General features: G+C 41.2%; 1 protein-coding gene across 1 annotated transcript in view; it reads right to left on the reverse strand.

Annotated features, from left to right (window-relative positions):
* Positions 1-16,583, reverse strand: part of LOC114032028 (protein Shroom3-like) — a 96,381-nt gene that overhangs the window by 71,289 nt on the left and 8,509 nt on the right. The window lies entirely within an intron of this gene.

Consider the following 16,583-nt stretch of genomic DNA (forward strand, 5'->3'; position numbering starts at 1 on the left):
CTGCCCCAGTCACACAGCTAGTAAGTATTATGCGTCTGAGGTCGAATTTGAACTCAGGTCCTCCTGACTCTAGGGCAGGTGCTCTATCCACTGTGCCACCTAGCTGCCCCTGCCCCTCCCCCTCCTTTTAAAAGGGCACCAGATGAAGAAAGAATCAATAAAACCACCATGAGGGTCTTCCATCCAGTCCAAGACGGTACAATAATAAAAGCAGTAAAAGCTAACAATTACAGAAGAGTGCTTTTTAATGTTTGCAAAGTGTTTTACATATATTATTTTATTTGAGCCTTCTAAAAATCCTGTGAGGCAGATGTTATATTAGCCCTTCAACGGGTCTCATAGCTATTAAATTTGAGTCAGAACTCAAACTCAGGTCTTGCTGACTCTTTCAACACTGCTTCCCCTAACAGGAGTGGCGAACACAGGGCCTCGACGCAACAGGTTCCCCACCCCTGCTAAGACAATAAGTCTAGGTGTTCTGGTCCAGGTGGTCTGATTGGGGTCACATGAGGAGGGACAAACACCCAATCACACACTCACATATCACATCACTCAACCTCCTCTGACACACACAAGAATTCTTCCAACAAAGTGAAACAATTTCAAAGGCACTCTGGGTCATTTCATTTTTAGGTCATCTCAAAGAGGGGAAGCTTCCCAAAAGGTAGCAGACTGCTTTTACTAAAACAAGCCAACACAATAATGCAATTGAGAGAACGAAAATAACTGATCAGTGCCTACTCTCCTTTCACTATAAAATCTTTATTAAAACAGGTCTTTTGCACCTCTTTCATGAAAACAGGAGAAGGCAATAGGTGAACTCACAATTTTTTTTAAGGTAAAAGAAAATATAAATAACAAAAATAATGTCACATAGTTGTTTGTATCTTTTCCCTTTGTCATATATTTCAGAAATGAGGAGGCTAGATTATCCAGCTGGATCTATGAACCTCCCCATTGAATTAGTAACCACATTCATTCCTAATCTTTTGTTTTTCCTTTAAGTTTTCATGGAATTCCTGAAAACTATCCTGGTTTATTTCACCTGTTAGCTGCAGCTAATGTCAAGTCTTCGGAATTTTAATAGTTAATTTTTTAAAAAAACATTACCAGATGTTTCTGTCTCAGTATCACGCCCACTTCTAAACAGATTGGGGGAAAGAAAAGAGAAAGACCTGAAGTGCTATATTCTTATGCATAATTTAATCCCCCAGCTTGTATTAAAAAGGCCAGCCCAGATTCCTTAAATGCCTGGCTGACTTCTCTACATGTAAAATGCTTCCTACTTTATCCATTACAAATAAATAACTTGTGAACTGTTTTGCTTGACTACACTTATTTAAAAGGGTGAACTTCTTGGGGGGAAGGGTGGGGAGGTAAGTTAGTCAGTCAGTACACATTAAGCACCTACTATGTGCCAGGCACTTTGTTAAGCACGGTGGGGATGGATACAAAAAACAAAGACACTTCCTACTTTTAAGAAACCGACAATCAAATGTGAGAGACAACATGCAACAAATATGCACAAACGAGGTACATATGGGATAAAGTGGAAATAATTCAATAATTAACAGAGGGAAGGCATTAGAATCAAGGGATCGGGAAGGGCTTTTTGTAGAAAATGGGGTTTTCATTGGGACTTAAAGGAGCAGCCAGAAGGAAGCTACGGGGAGGAAAAGATGGGAGTCTTTTGTTCAGGAAAGAGTAAGGAGGTGATCTAAGACTACGTAGTGGGGCTTCAAGTATAAGACTGGAAAAGTAGAAGGGGGCTAGAGGGCATCTGAATGCCAGATTTGGGGGGTAATAGGGAGGTACTGAAGCACATTGGGTAGGGGAGCGGGGTTGACATGGGCACCTTTGCTTTAGAAAATTCCTTTTGCTGGATGAAAATGGAGGATGGATTGGAGTGGGGCAGAGAGACCCACCAGCAGCTACTGTAATAGTCCAGATGTCAGGTGACCAGGACCTGCAGCACGAGCGGGTGGCAGTGTCGGAGGAGAGAAGGGGGTATATTCAAAAGATGCTGCGGAGATGAAATCAACCGGGCTCAGCAACATACTGGATATGGGGTGGGGGGGAGCAACGGTGAGGACTGTAGGATACCTCTTAGGTCGTGAGATTGGGAGTAGTGACAGAGATCCAACAAAAAGAAAGAGAAGATCAGTAAAACACTTAAAAAACACACAGAAGAAAACAAAAATAAACTCAGAACTGGACGCAAACATGACAATTGTATTGCTGCTTTACATTTTAATATACTCTGGGAAAAAAAGCTCAATAGTTGAGTTAGAAGCAGATGTTGGAAATCATTGAGTTCAACTTCTTTTTCCAAATGAAGAAACTGAGGCCCAGGGAAGTTAAGTGATTTGACTAAGGCCACACAGTAAGTGGCAGTTAGGATGTGAACCCCAGATCTCAAACTGTGAATCCATGCTGTGTATAAGGAAATGATCATGTTTATTGATCAATAGAGGGAGCTAGGTGGCAGAGTGGACAGAATGCCAGCCCTGGAGTCAGGAAGACGTGAGTTCAAGTCTGACCTCAGACACTTACTAGCTATGTGACCCTGGGGTAGTCACTTAACCCTGTTTACCTCAGTTCTTCATCTGTAAGATGAGCTGAAGAAAGAAATGACAAACCACTCCAGTATCTTTGCCAAGAAATGCCCAAATGGGGTCACAAAGAGTCAGGCATGATTGAAAAAAATGAGTTAGAACAAAAACGTTCTTAATAAAGATAATTTTAAATATATATACATATATATGTAAATATATATGTATAATAATGTAATATAAATAAATATACATGCATATACACTTGTAAATATATAAACATACCACGTTAAAGTGGCTTGAGACCAAAATACTTCTTTACGGTATTAGAGGAGCTTTTGGTTTAACTTAACCTATAAAACCAAGAAGGATTTCTCCTGCCTGTTACCAATTATGTTAGTCCAATAAGGAATTTTAAAAACCTGCTAGTGAGGATTATAAAGGGGGTTGATTGATTGTCTGTGTGGGAATAAAGCCCTCAACTCAGGGCTCAAGGGGAAGGGATAGTTAGTCGGGGCAGGGGTGATTGACTGGGCTCTCCCCCCTAGGAAAGAAGATTGAGCTTGGTGGGGGGAAGGTGGGAGGCTGATGAAAGGATTTACAAAAGACCCTGGGAAAGAGAACAGGAATTTGCAGTGGGAGGCTGTCAGATTCTTCTCCAGAGCCCAGCCTGGGCAGTGACTTCACCCAGGAAGACAGATGGTTGGCACAGCAAGCAGGAGCTGCTCATGTATAAGCCAGAGAAACAGGAGGCTGGGCTTTATTCTCTATTGAGAGGTGGGACTGACAAGTGTCAGTCCCAAGGTAGATATTGTAGGTAACGTGTGAAGAGACAGGCAGATCAGAAGCACTAGAAATATGGACAATCTGATGTACCCACAACTCTTCCTCCCCTCTGTACCACCCCCCAAAAAGCAGACCAGCAGTCATATATTTATGAATTCCCCCTCTGAACCTATCCTTCTAATCTTCAAACTCCAGATCTTAGAATATGACCCTCAAAACACCCTGTTATAATAATTAGCTCATTTTAGGCCTAGGAACTTAATACACTTTTAGAGGTCCATGTGGTTCCCTCCTCTACATTTCAGGCAGTTTCTACTGAAAAAATTAAGAGTACCATTGCTTTGTGCTTGAAAAATTTCTAACACTAATAGACAAAAGTTTGGTTCTTTCTCAGTTTCCATTTATTTATCTCTTGTTAACTGCTGGCCACTTTATGATTGTGGGAGAATTCAGGTTACTGGAAAAGTTTGGGGAAAGAACAGCAGAATACATTATATGTCTGGGCATACAATTCCCAGGCAAAAAGAGGGGAATTCCAGGAAAGAACAGATTTATTCTTGGACTTTCCACAATTCTGAAGGAGGGACATATGATTGGAGTGATAGAACTCTCTCTGGTCTTGGAGACAGGAAGCCTCAAGTTCAAATCTTGCTTTAGACATTTACTAGCTGTGTGACCCTGGGCAATTTACTTCACCTGTTTTCCTCAGTTTCCTCAACTGTAAAATTGAGGGGATAATAATAACAGCACTAACCTTGAGGGTTTTTGTAAGGCTCAAATGAGATATCTGCAAAGTGCTTAGCATAGTAATTGGCACCCAGTAGGTGCCATATCAATGTTCATTCCCTTCCTTTCCCTAGCCCCAGTTTTTTGCTCTAAGATGCCTATAGAACCAATGGAATGCTCTTTTTCCCCTTCTCCACTACTGCTCAGTCCTTCCTCCTCTTTCTCCTTTTTGTCATTTGTCCCTGGGCTGCCAATTCTTTTCTGCTCAGTTCCAGATGTCCCCATTCTTTTCTCTCAGCAACCAGAGCTTGGAAATCTCTCCAGGGTTCTGAATTAGCTCCTCCCCCCTTCTTTATATAAGCTCCTTAGGGCATAACCAGGGCCCTCACCCAGTCTGAACAGACTTCCTGTAGCACTTGATTGAAATGTCTTTGATATCCTTGGTGAAAAACTGAGATATATTCTCACCTGATACATATATAGGATTTATTGTCTTGACCCTAACTTAGATGGGAGGTGGGGGTGGGGTGGAGTGATCTTATTGAATTATTCAATCAACTTTTCCCTTATAACCTTCTATCAAATTTGCATATAAACATTTGGAAAAATGGCAAATTACCACTCTATAGAAATTTTAGCTGGTACGTTAGTAAGATAAGAATAACAACAATAAAGCTACAAGGGACCTTTGAGATTAGGCCAAACCCTTAATTTTAAAAATGAGGAAACTGAGGTCCAAAGTGACAGATACTAAAATTTCTTCGATAAAGTCCAATAGCAATCCTTCCGTCCACTAAGATATGTCCAAGAAACGCTTAATCCTTCACAATGGCCTAAGAAAACACATAGCCCTAACGTAGGAACATTTGGGTCATATAACATTCCCCTTCCTTCCTCCTTTGCTCACCAAGGCTGCCCAGACATTATGGGCAGCAAAAGTCACCAATAGAGACGCCTTTCCCCCTGCAAGTCTGCGAGCCCTGGGGGGCAGGGACTGTTATTTGCCTTTCTTGATAGCCAGACACAGAGTAGTCACTTACTAAATGACTATTCATTGGCTGACTTCTCTTTCTGACCCAGGTCATACAAACCCTATCCAGGGGTCTGGGTGGAAACAGCTACCAGCAGAGCCCTATTTCCTCCAGTTTCCCACATTATCCCTCACTCTCTTTCCACTTTTCTGGCTGAACACTACCTTCCCCCCCACAATTTCTATCCCAGCAGGAGGGTCCAGCATCCCCATTAACCTGGACCCCTAGGCTCACTCCCAGCTTCCCAATGGTAATGGATAGGCCCCTGCAGGCTTACCCTTTCCCCAAATTTCTGGTCCCCATCAGTCCAACTACATTATACACTCTTTTCTTTTATATAAACATCTCTTGTATATTGATTTTGCTTTGACCCTAGAAACCTGAGGTCAATCATGAAGGTTTGCATAAAAGCCTTAATCTGTGCAGAGAAAAGGGGAATGGGAGAAGTCAGAGGATAGCTGGAAATATACAAAATTTAAATTAGGGCACAGAGCTAAACCATCTGTCCAAAGGTGAGGCATTTCCTAGCTGGGGGTTCTGTGCAATTGCGATTTTATTAATAAATTTTCATTTTGTAGAAACTCATAAAAGAGCAGAGAAAGGGGCCATGTGGATGGGAGAGTCATTTATATTGCCACAAGGCTAAAAGTGAGCTAATTGTTATAAAATCCTGGGACTGATTAATTCTCCAGAGGAAAGGCAAGCAGGAGAGAGAAGGGAAGAAGAATAAACATTTGTTTAGTGCTTACTATGCGCCAAGCACTTTACAAATATTATCTAAGTCGATGCTTGCAATGATACTGGCACAGGAAATGCTGTTATAATTCCCATTTTTAGAGTCATTTTAGAAACTGAGACAGAGGGTTGTGACCAAAGAAAAGATAACCCTCCCATCCCCCCACAGAAGGAGATCCATTGAAGTCTGGAAAGGATTTGGTTGTGCCTCCTTCCAGAGGGGAGGACGGAGCAGAAAGGACCAAGTATCCATTTGGCTAACTCTACACTCTGAAGTGATGGCAGCCACTTGGGTTCCTCCACCCCCCCCCACATATACATACATACATACATACATATATATATATATATACACACATACACACACACACACATATATACATATATACACACACACACACATATATATATACATATATATATATACACACACACATGCCTTCCCCCAGAGCAAAAAAAAAAAAAAGAACTTAAGTCCTTGAAAAGATTTTCTTGGAACTATTTAAGGATGATGATGAAGATAATAACTAGTATATTTTACAAGTGTTTGTTGTTTTGCAATCTTTGCAACCCATCGGTGGCACAGCGCATAGAGCACTGGGCTTGGAATCAGAAACACTCATCTTCCCGAGTTCAAATCTGGCCTCAGACACTTCCTAGCTGTATGACCCAGGGCAAGTCATTTAACTAATTTGCCTCGGTTTCCTCATTTGTAAAATGAACTGGAGAAGAAAACCCCAAATGGGGTCACGAAGAGTCAGACACGACTGAAAAATGACTTAACAACAAATCTAACTACCATAAAACCAAACCAAACACCAGTTGAGGAGGAAGAGTTAAGTAAGAAGTGGTAGATTTCACTTTGGATTTTCTATCAGGTGCTAAGGACACTCACTCCCCTGACTGTATTTTTAGGGCAATCAAATCACCTCAGGAGAAGAAAAGGGACCTCATAGCTGATAACACTGCAATCTGCTGGAAAGAGCACTACATTAGGAGTCAGGAGACCTAGGTTCTAATTTCACCCATGTCACTAATGGTATGACTTTGGCTAAGTCACTTCCTACACTGTGGGCCTCAGTTTACTCTTACATAAAAAGGAGAGTTGGACTAGATTTATATCTAATGTTCTTTCCAGTTCTAAAATTCAATGATTATATGTCCTCAAACAAAACACAGCCTCTATTTCTTTTTTAACTGCTACAACTTAGCATAATAATGATAATGATGATGAAGTCACTGCATTTAGCTCTCTATATTTTTAGCCTATTTGATGTGGCCTGGGATAGCTATAAGCCAAATTAATGTCAGGTCACCATCAGCTCAGTATAGCTATCTAAGAACAGATACAAGGACACCTAGGTGAGCAACCCAACCAATGTCTTCACTCTCATCTAAAGAGAGGTAAATGACTTTATTAGCAATCTAGTCTTTAAATTGCTTTGCACATATCCTGTGTTTGCTTACTTATATACATATTACATCCACTGGCTAGAGTACAAGTTTCTTGAGGATAGGGATAATTCATTTTTTTTCTTTTAATTACCAGCACCTATAGGTTACACATTTCTTGTATATTACAGAGTTAAATCTGGCCTCAGACACTTATTAGTTGTGTGACCCTGGGCACTTAATCCCATTTGCCTCAGTTTCCTCGTCTGTAAAGTGAGCTGGAGAAGAAAATGGGAAACCGCTCCAATATCTTTGCTAAGAAAACCCCAAATAGGGTCAAGGAAAGTCTGACATAGCTGAAACAAGCCAACAGCAACAACTATATAGTAGGTATTTCATAAATGTTGGTTGAACTGAACATTCTTCATGTAATGAATACTTGGCATTCTAGTGGGAAGAAAAAAAAAGTGACTAAGTAAGATGAACCACAATCCAAATGCCTGAGCTCCCACATTCACAGGATATGTGGTTTTCTGACTCTCAGAAAATCAGTGATGGCAAAGTCAATGCCCTCATGACAGGATTCTCCTGGCTCCAGCATTCAGCAGGTACATCATTTTCTGATCCTTGGTCCTCTTCTCTGTAGGGTAGGGATGGAAATATTTGTGCTACACTAGGTTTCATTGTTGACTGGGGGCAGAATTGGCTGAGCTGGTCCAAGAACTTACCTGTGGGACCGGCGCAGAGCTGAATTCTTCTCAAGCCTTTTCTCCCTGGGGGAGGTTTAGGGTGTGACCTTTTTTATAGTCTCCAGTTCTCCCAAGCCCTTTCTCTAGGAGGTTTACTCAGTCACACCCAGTCACATCAATTAGGTCACTTTTAAATTAGAGACAATATCAAGGCCCTCAGGTCCCTATCAGTGGTTTTTTTTTTAAAACTTATATCAGACAGAAAGTTAGTAACACAACCATAATAGCTCAGAGTCCCTAGTTAGCAAAATTCTCAACATTCAGACACAGGTTTCCCTCTTGACTCTAATTAAAATTTTTGCGTATCTCTAGCTAATCCTTGGCTTCTTTCTTTTGGAAACAAAAATCAGAATCCAGGAACTATTCAGGTAAAAGAAGAAAGCAATGTATACTACAGTGGGTGGTATAGTTAGCTAGTTAGCTAAAAGGTAAAGGGAAGGGAAATTGGGGAAAGAGCAGACCTTTTTTGTGGGCTTCTCTCATGGCCAGTAGCTTCAGGCTGTGTCTTCTGCTCCAAAGGGTCTGTAGGGGCCAGCTGGCCCTCCTCCATCTCTCCCCTCTTTTCTCTAGCAGCTGGGCTTTCTTTCACATTCTCCTTTCCAGGTTGGTGGTGCTACCAATTCTTTCTAGCTAAGTTCATTAAGTCTTGAGAGGGGCTGGTGAAATTGTCTCTCCACCACTACTGCTGATCAAAGTCCCAACTCCTTCCTCTTAAGCTAAGTCTGGGAGGCTATACAGCCCCCTTTAAGGACTCCTGAGCACGACTTAAGTCTGCCTTCAGGCCTTAAAGATCACAATAGTGGGGAAAAAAAAAAGGATCACAATAGTCACAAATCCCTCTTTGGGGCTGAAAGGGAATGCATGTTGCTGCCTGAGAACTATAGATTTCAGGCTGAAGGTCAGTTCTCAAACCCCGGTTACAATTACACTATCAATCTGTCAACAAGTGTTTATTAGGCACCTACTATGCGATAAACCTGACAGTGTTGGGAGGGAAACATTGTATAACCCAGAAAGCACTATAGCAATGTGAGTGATTACTAGCAATGCTTCAGTACTACCATATTGTCATTGATCTCTAGGAATGCATTTTGTACAAGGTTGGCTTGAGGAAAGAAAAACTAGAAATGAAGGGACATCTTAATATGTGTCAGAAGCAAGTGAGGAAAACTGACTTTAACACTCGTATTCTCTCTTCTCTATTAAAAAAACATATTGGAGAAAAAAATTTAGATACAAGCATGGAAAATAGGTACTTACAGATGAGAGAAAACACAAGATGGAGTGAAATGAATGAGCATTTCTATAGCACCATTCTATAACACCTATGTGCCAACCACTGTGATAAGCATTTTACAAATACTGTCTCATAACAACCCAGGGAGGGAGAGGCCTGTTATTATCCCCATTTTACAGATGAGGAAACTGAGGCAAATAGGGTTAAATGACTCGCCCAGAGTCATATAGCCAGGAAGGGTCTGAGGCTAGATTTGAACTGAGGAAGATAAGTCTTCCTGACTCCAGGCCTGGCGTTCTATCCACTGTGCCAAATACAACAGAAATTATACATATAACAGAGCATTTACTGGTTTCCTGATTATGAGCCAGGTGGGTATAACTGGGTGCTGGCATATTCCTGTGCTGTCATGGGCGGAAGGCTTTTGTCCAAAGATATTTTTTTTTTTTCTGGCAACAATTTCCCCTTCCTCAGTACTAGGGGTCCATCTAACCCCGGGAATGGAAAAAGTGAAGAAATCTACGTTTAGCGACAACTTTCAGAGCATGGTGGAATTGGTTCCTCTGATACCCTGGAGTCCTTCCCAGCTCAGCCCCCGAGTAAGGGTTACCCCAATCCAGTCAGTCTCTGAGGCAGAGAAACTATACCATGCTCTGTGGGCAAGGCAAGTGAAGCCTTTTGGCTCAGCAGAAACCTCAGCTTTCAGCGCTTTCAAGACGCCATTCTTTGGGGGCTGGGTCTGGTCCTCCCACTTACACGCAAACAAATTGCTCTGGTTCTGTACCTACCTGCAATAGTGGCGATGAACATTAAAACTCTAAATGGGGATTTTCTTTCATTTGGGGGAAAAATGGGATCCTAGCTAAACTTGGCACTAACTAAGGAACCTTAGAGAAAATGAATACACTCTCTTGTTTGTGAGGAAAGCCTAATCCTTCCCTGCTTTGCCCGAGAGGCTTACTGGGACTTAGAAAGATGCTCACACCAACTTTTTTTTCAGCTTGTGCCAACTTCATTTGTGGCCACAATATCCAAGCTTCGTTCTGCATTTTAGGGCAGATAATGGGCATTCCGTGCTCTTTAAATACCTCCACATTTAAGCTTAAATGTCCCTGACCTTTGCCATCTCCCTCAGCTAGAGCCTTCTGTCTCTCATGCTTTTATCTAGCTGTTGCCTCTCAGTTCCTGTTAGAAGCTGCTTAGCTAGTAAGAAAGACAAAATTAAAAATACAAGCATTATGTTGAAAAAGCAATACTCTGCAGCTTCTAGAACACTTTTTCTAGGTGCTTAGAACCATTAATAAGATGCAAAATGGTTTTACTTTTTTTCCTGACATTCTGCCACTTCAGGGAAATCCCCATGTGACATCATTCCCTCCATTTGGTGTTAAATTGGGTTAATTTCATTTAATTTTTGACACTTTTAAACTGCCTCAAAATTCAGTGGACTCTTTGGGTCTACAAATTAACATTTTAAACACAGTAGGTTTGATTTTATGGCAATAATTAGTCTGAGGGAGTTGGGAAAGAGAATTAATCTCTTCAGTTGAGTACATCGCTCTCAAAAGTCATTGACTCACCTTAGATTCAAACACTACCAGTTTCTCTCTCTCTCCACACACACACACACACACCTGTTGTGTTGTACATACCTGTTGCCAGAGGAACAACAACAACCAGGTCACCTGAGGCCCCATCTCAACACCAGAAGAACCAAATAACATTCACACAGCAGCCTGGCACATTCCCATGATGGCAGATAACTTGGCAGAGTGTTCCCAGTTCAGTGAATACTCCCCCCGCCTCCCGCATAGAAAACTGCATAAAAATGAAGGTATTTATACAGATCGCTAAACATGCCCAGCCATCCTCTGAATAGATTCCACCTTAAAGGCCAATCTCTGAAAAAGTAGCACTGTGTTCTAGAAATCAACAAGCCAACATTTCTGAGGAAAAGGCTCAAAGGGAATTCCAAAGATTCAAGGGGCAGCCGTGAATAAAATACCGGACTGAAGTCAAAAAGTTCAGTGTAGTCATTTTTTCAGCCATGTCAGACCCTTTGTGACCTCATTTGGGGTTTTCTTGGCAAAGATACTGACTGGAGTGGTTTGCCATTTCCTTCTCATTCTAGCTAATTTTACAGATGAGGAAACTGAGGCAAATGGAGTTAAGTGACTTGCCCAGGGTCATATACCTAGTGTCTGAGGCTAGATTCGAATTCAGGAACATGAGTCTTCTTGACTCCAGGCCTGGCACTCTATCTGCTGTGTCACCTAGCTGCTTTAGGGGAGACAGGAAGACCCATTCAAATCTGATCTTAGATACTAGTTGTGTGACCCTCCACAAATCATTTAATCTCCATCTGCCTCAGTTTTCCTAACTGTAAAATTCAGTTTATAATAGCATTTACTTTCTAGGGTTTTGGTTTGTGTGTGTGTGTGTGTGTGTGTGTGTGTGTGTGTGTGTGTGTGGATAAAATGAGATATTTATAAAAGTGCTTTGCAAATCTTAAAATATTATGTTAAATGCCATCAATATTAATAGAATTAGAGTTATTCAGACTGAGGGATCAAATATAACTCCCTTCACTACTATCTTATATATATGTAATAGTCTGGTGACACAATTAGAAAGGACCTTTGAGCTCAATTGATCAACTCACACCTGAAAAAAATCTTCTTTATAATATTCTTATGATAAATAGTCATCTAAGCTCTATTTAACAACATCTAGTGACCAGGAACCCACTGACTTCCAAGACAAGTGATCTCAACTTTTTGCACCTTTAAAACAGAATTCATTACTTTACCATTTCTACCATCTTTCTAATCCCCCTAGGTTTGTAGCCTCAGAGCTATCCTCCATTCTTTCCTTTCTATCACTTCCCATATCCAATTAGTTGCCAAGTCTTGTTAATTCTATACATGCATTACCTTTCATATCCATCCCCTTCTTTCTCCTCATACCTCCTCTCCTCTAGTTTGGGCTCTCATCATTTCTTGCCCAGGTCACTGACATAGATGGCCTCCTAACTTTCCCCAAATCTCTTCTTGAACCCATTCTTCACAGTTACCCTCATTTTTTTTTTTTCTACACCACAGGTCTATGTCTCTCATCTTCCCAAAAATCTCCCTATAGCCTCTGCACTCTGGCTCCTGCTTACCTTACCTTTTCAGACTTATTCCTTTTTTGGCCTCAGCTTTCTCATCTGTAAAATGGAGAAATGACAGCACCTCTCTCATAGGACTGCAGTGAAGCTTAAATGAATCAGCATATGAAAATGGCCTGCAGGATTTATTCCCATTGTATTTCTATAGTTTCCTTTAGTAAGAGAGCTTAAATTTAATGTATTTCAACTAGAAAACAAGATAATAAAAAGTGATTCAGGATTTTTTCAAAATAGCCACTGCTGAATTCTAGAATGTCAGATTGCTAGCTATAGAAAGAAACCTCAAGGGGCAGCTAGGTGGTGCAATGGATAGATCATTGGCCCTAGAGTCAGGAGGACCCGAGTTCAAATCCGACCTCAGACACTTGACACTTACTAGCTGTGTGACCCTAGGCAAGTCACTTAACCCCACTGCCTAGGAAAAAAAAAGCCTCAAAACCTCTCAGGACAAACCTTAAAGCACTCTATAAATCACCATTGCTTCTCAACTACATTCCAGCAAAACTGCCCTATTAGCTTGTTCCTTAACTCTGCCTTCTGGCTCCCATTTCCATCTCTTCCAATATGTGCCACATCCTCATTTCTACATCTTAAAAATCTTTAGTTCCTTTCAGGTTTGCCTCAGCCACCACCTCTTCAAGAAGCCCTTCCTGAATTGTATCATAATAATATTACACCTTTGGGAAATAAGCACCGGCTGGTGGAGGGGGAACCCTCAGAAGCAAGCATACAACTTTGTGTGTGTGGTAAAAGCCTGGCTTACGCATTCGTCAGAGGAGTTAAAGATGGAGAAGTGTGGGCATTATCTCTGACACAGTGAAGATATCTCGAGTACTACCAGATTGTCAACACTACTGAGGACCATTTGCTTAAATTTATTATCGATTTCAGGTTTCATGTCTTCTATAGATTTGTCACTAATCCTGAACATATTCTGTCTGTTCTGTCAAACCTTCCTCTGTTTATTTGATGGCTTGATTGGTACCAAGAAGTCCTTTGTGACCAACTGAACAGGAGAAAAGATCAGAAACAGGAGAAAATGAACCACTTTGCCTCAGCAGGAAAGGTGCAGTCAACCATTGACTACTGACCACTCTAGCAGGCTCCATTACTACACTGTAAAATACAACTAGCTTACATTGTGTGATGATCAACTATGATTGATTTAGCTCTTCTCAGCAATACAATGATCCAAGACAATTCCAAAGGACTCATGATGGAAAATGTTATCCACATCCAGAGAAAGAACTATAGAGTCTGAATGCAGATCAAAGCACACTATTTTCACTTTATTTTTTAATGTTTTTTTTTCCTTTTATTCTGTTACTTTTTACAACATGACAAATGTGGAAATATATTTTACAAGATTGCACATATAACTTATACCAATTTGTTTATCATCTTAGGGAGGGGCAATAGAGAGGGAGGTAGAAAATTTGGAACTCAAAATTTTATTTTATTTTCCACTTTGTATTTTATTTTTTCCAAGTACACGTAAAGAACTCAAAATTTTATTAAAAAATGAATGTTAAAAATTTTCCCTGCATGTAATTGGAAAAAATAAAATACTACTTAAAACAAACAAAAAAGAAATACAACTACCTTGGAGACAGGAATGGATATAGGGGAATAAGTATTGTATAGTCACTGCAAAGTAGCAGACACTATCCCAGGCCCTTTACAAATATTATCTCATGTGATCCTGACAAGGTGGGGGGGGATACTATTATTATCCCCATTTTACAACTGAGGAAATTGAGGCAAACAGTTAAGTGACTTGCCTAAGGTCATGCAGCTAGTATCTAAGGCTTGATTTGAAGCATCCTTGCTCTACCTAGCTACCTAGGAGAGGAGAAAGGAATATAGAGTCTTGCCACTCAATGTTTTCCTTCTTTCTATATCCCCAAGGTACATACCATGGGAAGGCTATAGAACCAAAGACAAAGAGAAGGAACTAGACCATACCAGTGTTTGATGAGTCTAGCTAGGGATGAATGGCTTCCAGCTCCAGCAAGACCATGCCCAGTAGGGAAAGAAAGTATGTCAAAGACTGTGGCATTTGATTTTCATCTGGTTAAGGCAGGATGTTATGAGTCAGCCTAGTGTCAATAGGCACACACACGCATAGCCATAATGTTAGAAAATTAAGCCACGTCAAAATTACTGCTTGCCCAAAGACATTCACACATCACTGAACTACGTCATTGCAAACATCACTGACTGGACTGAGATGAACCTTAGCACAGGGGATGGAACCTCGGACTTGTAGCAAGGAAGAATTAAGTTCAGATTCAGCTTCAGACACTCATTAACTCTGTGATCCTGGACAACGTTTTCACCTCAATTTCTTTGTCTATAAAATGTGGACAATCATAATAGTACCTAACTCACTCACAGTCTAGGCAGCAAGGTGGTGCAGAGATAGGGTGCCAGACCTAGAGTCTGGAAGACCCGAGTACAAATTTGGCCTCAGACACTTATGTGACCTGGACAAATCACTTACACCTGTCTGCCTTGGTCTCCTCATTTGCAAAATGAGCTGGAGAAGGAAATGGCAAACCATTCCAGGATCTCTGTCAAGAAAACCCCAAATGGGGTCACGAAGAGTCAGACACGACTGAAATGACTGAATAGCAACACTAACAGAGTTGTTGTGGGGGTCAGATGATAATACATGCAAAATGTTATTTCAATTCATTCCCCTCCCTCTCTCCCTTCCTTTTTTCATTTTCTTCCTTCCTCACTTCTACCCTTCTCTTTTAAGAAAAAAAAAAGTTCCATAAAATAAATGCCAGCACAATCTACTTCTAGTCATTAATCCTGGCTTATGACTCAGGGTTCTTTAGGATTTTAGTAGAAAATTTGTCAACAAGACTTCCTTTCAACACCTCACAGGTCTAAAGCATTGGCCTCACTTCCCCTTAATAGAATCCAAGAAAACAAGCTATGGGAATACCTTTCCCCATGTTATGTAATTTCTACATCATTCTCACTCTGAGGATGTGATTGACTCACTCAGTTGGCTGACCAATGAAGACGCCAAAGAAGTGCCAAGCTCTTATGCCTAGTGAACTGAGAACAAAATCCTATTATGCAGCCCCTGTTGTCCATGTTTGTTACTTTTAGTTAGAATGACTGGGTTCTTAATTGGGTAGTAGGGGGTGGTATGGGGCTGGGAGGGGTGGGGGGGGAGGGAGGATGGGGAGAGTACACAGAGAGTGCCCAATAGAGAAAGAGATACAGGCCAGTCAGGGTGAAATCATGGGAAGTTGTGGAAATCTGCCACATTAACTACCACATCCCTTGTCTGTATCCCCCAGGACTAAGACGGTGCATTCATTAGCCAATGCAGCTCACAATTCAAAAAGCAAGCTCATCCTAAGAATTCCATTTCTCATATTTCAACTGCCACCTTAATGATGGTTAAAGCCATAATTGGGATGAGATAACCAGGTCTTTGCCAAAGGTTATCTGACATCGAGGTGTGAGTAAGCTGCATTTATTTCCCCTTGTCTGTCTTATGACCCCTACCTCCCAGGACTGTCGTGAGCATCAAATAAGATAATAATAGTAAAGCCCTTAGCACATAGTAAGCACTGTGTATGTAAACGTTAGTTGCTGTAGTTGTTACCTTGAGATCTTCAACTAGCCCCAAGCTGCTACAACACCTCTTTGGTTCATTCTGCCCTTGCCACCATTCCTATGGGGCCCATCACCCATTACGCCCCCTTTCTGGTGCCTAGTCCTACTATCCCATCGGTATTTTCTTAACACTAGAGTAATAACTACAGAAATGACTTGTGAATATCAACTCAGATGGAATTCCAAGGCTTTTCTGTACCTCAAGTATGTCCTTTCCCATTCTGGCCCCATATTCTCTCCATATTGGGAGACCTCGTGTCCTTGGATCAACATTTCCCATCTCCCCCTCTGTCTCAGAGTCTCTCACCCCATGTGGCCTTGTAGCCTGAGGTTCATGGTCCTCGCAAAGGATACGCTTGCTTACTTACTCCTGGTACCCGAATTCCTAGTATAATGTCTACTTCCCCCAAGTGAGCTGGGAGAAGGGACATCTCTCTACTGCACGCTGTGAATACAGAGGGAGATGTGACTCCTGAATGTCTGAGAGAATGGTGTGTGAGTGTGAGAGAGAAAGAGAAAGAAAAAGAGAGAGAGAGAGAGAGAGAGAGAGAGAGAGAGAGAGAG

The sequence above is a fragment of the Vombatus ursinus genome, unplaced genomic scaffold (assembly GCF_900497805.2).
Source record: "Vombatus ursinus unplaced genomic scaffold, bare-nosed wombat genome assembly UNPS02015396.1, whole genome shotgun sequence".
Classification (NCBI taxonomy): domain Eukaryota; kingdom Metazoa; phylum Chordata; class Mammalia; order Diprotodontia; family Vombatidae; genus Vombatus; species Vombatus ursinus.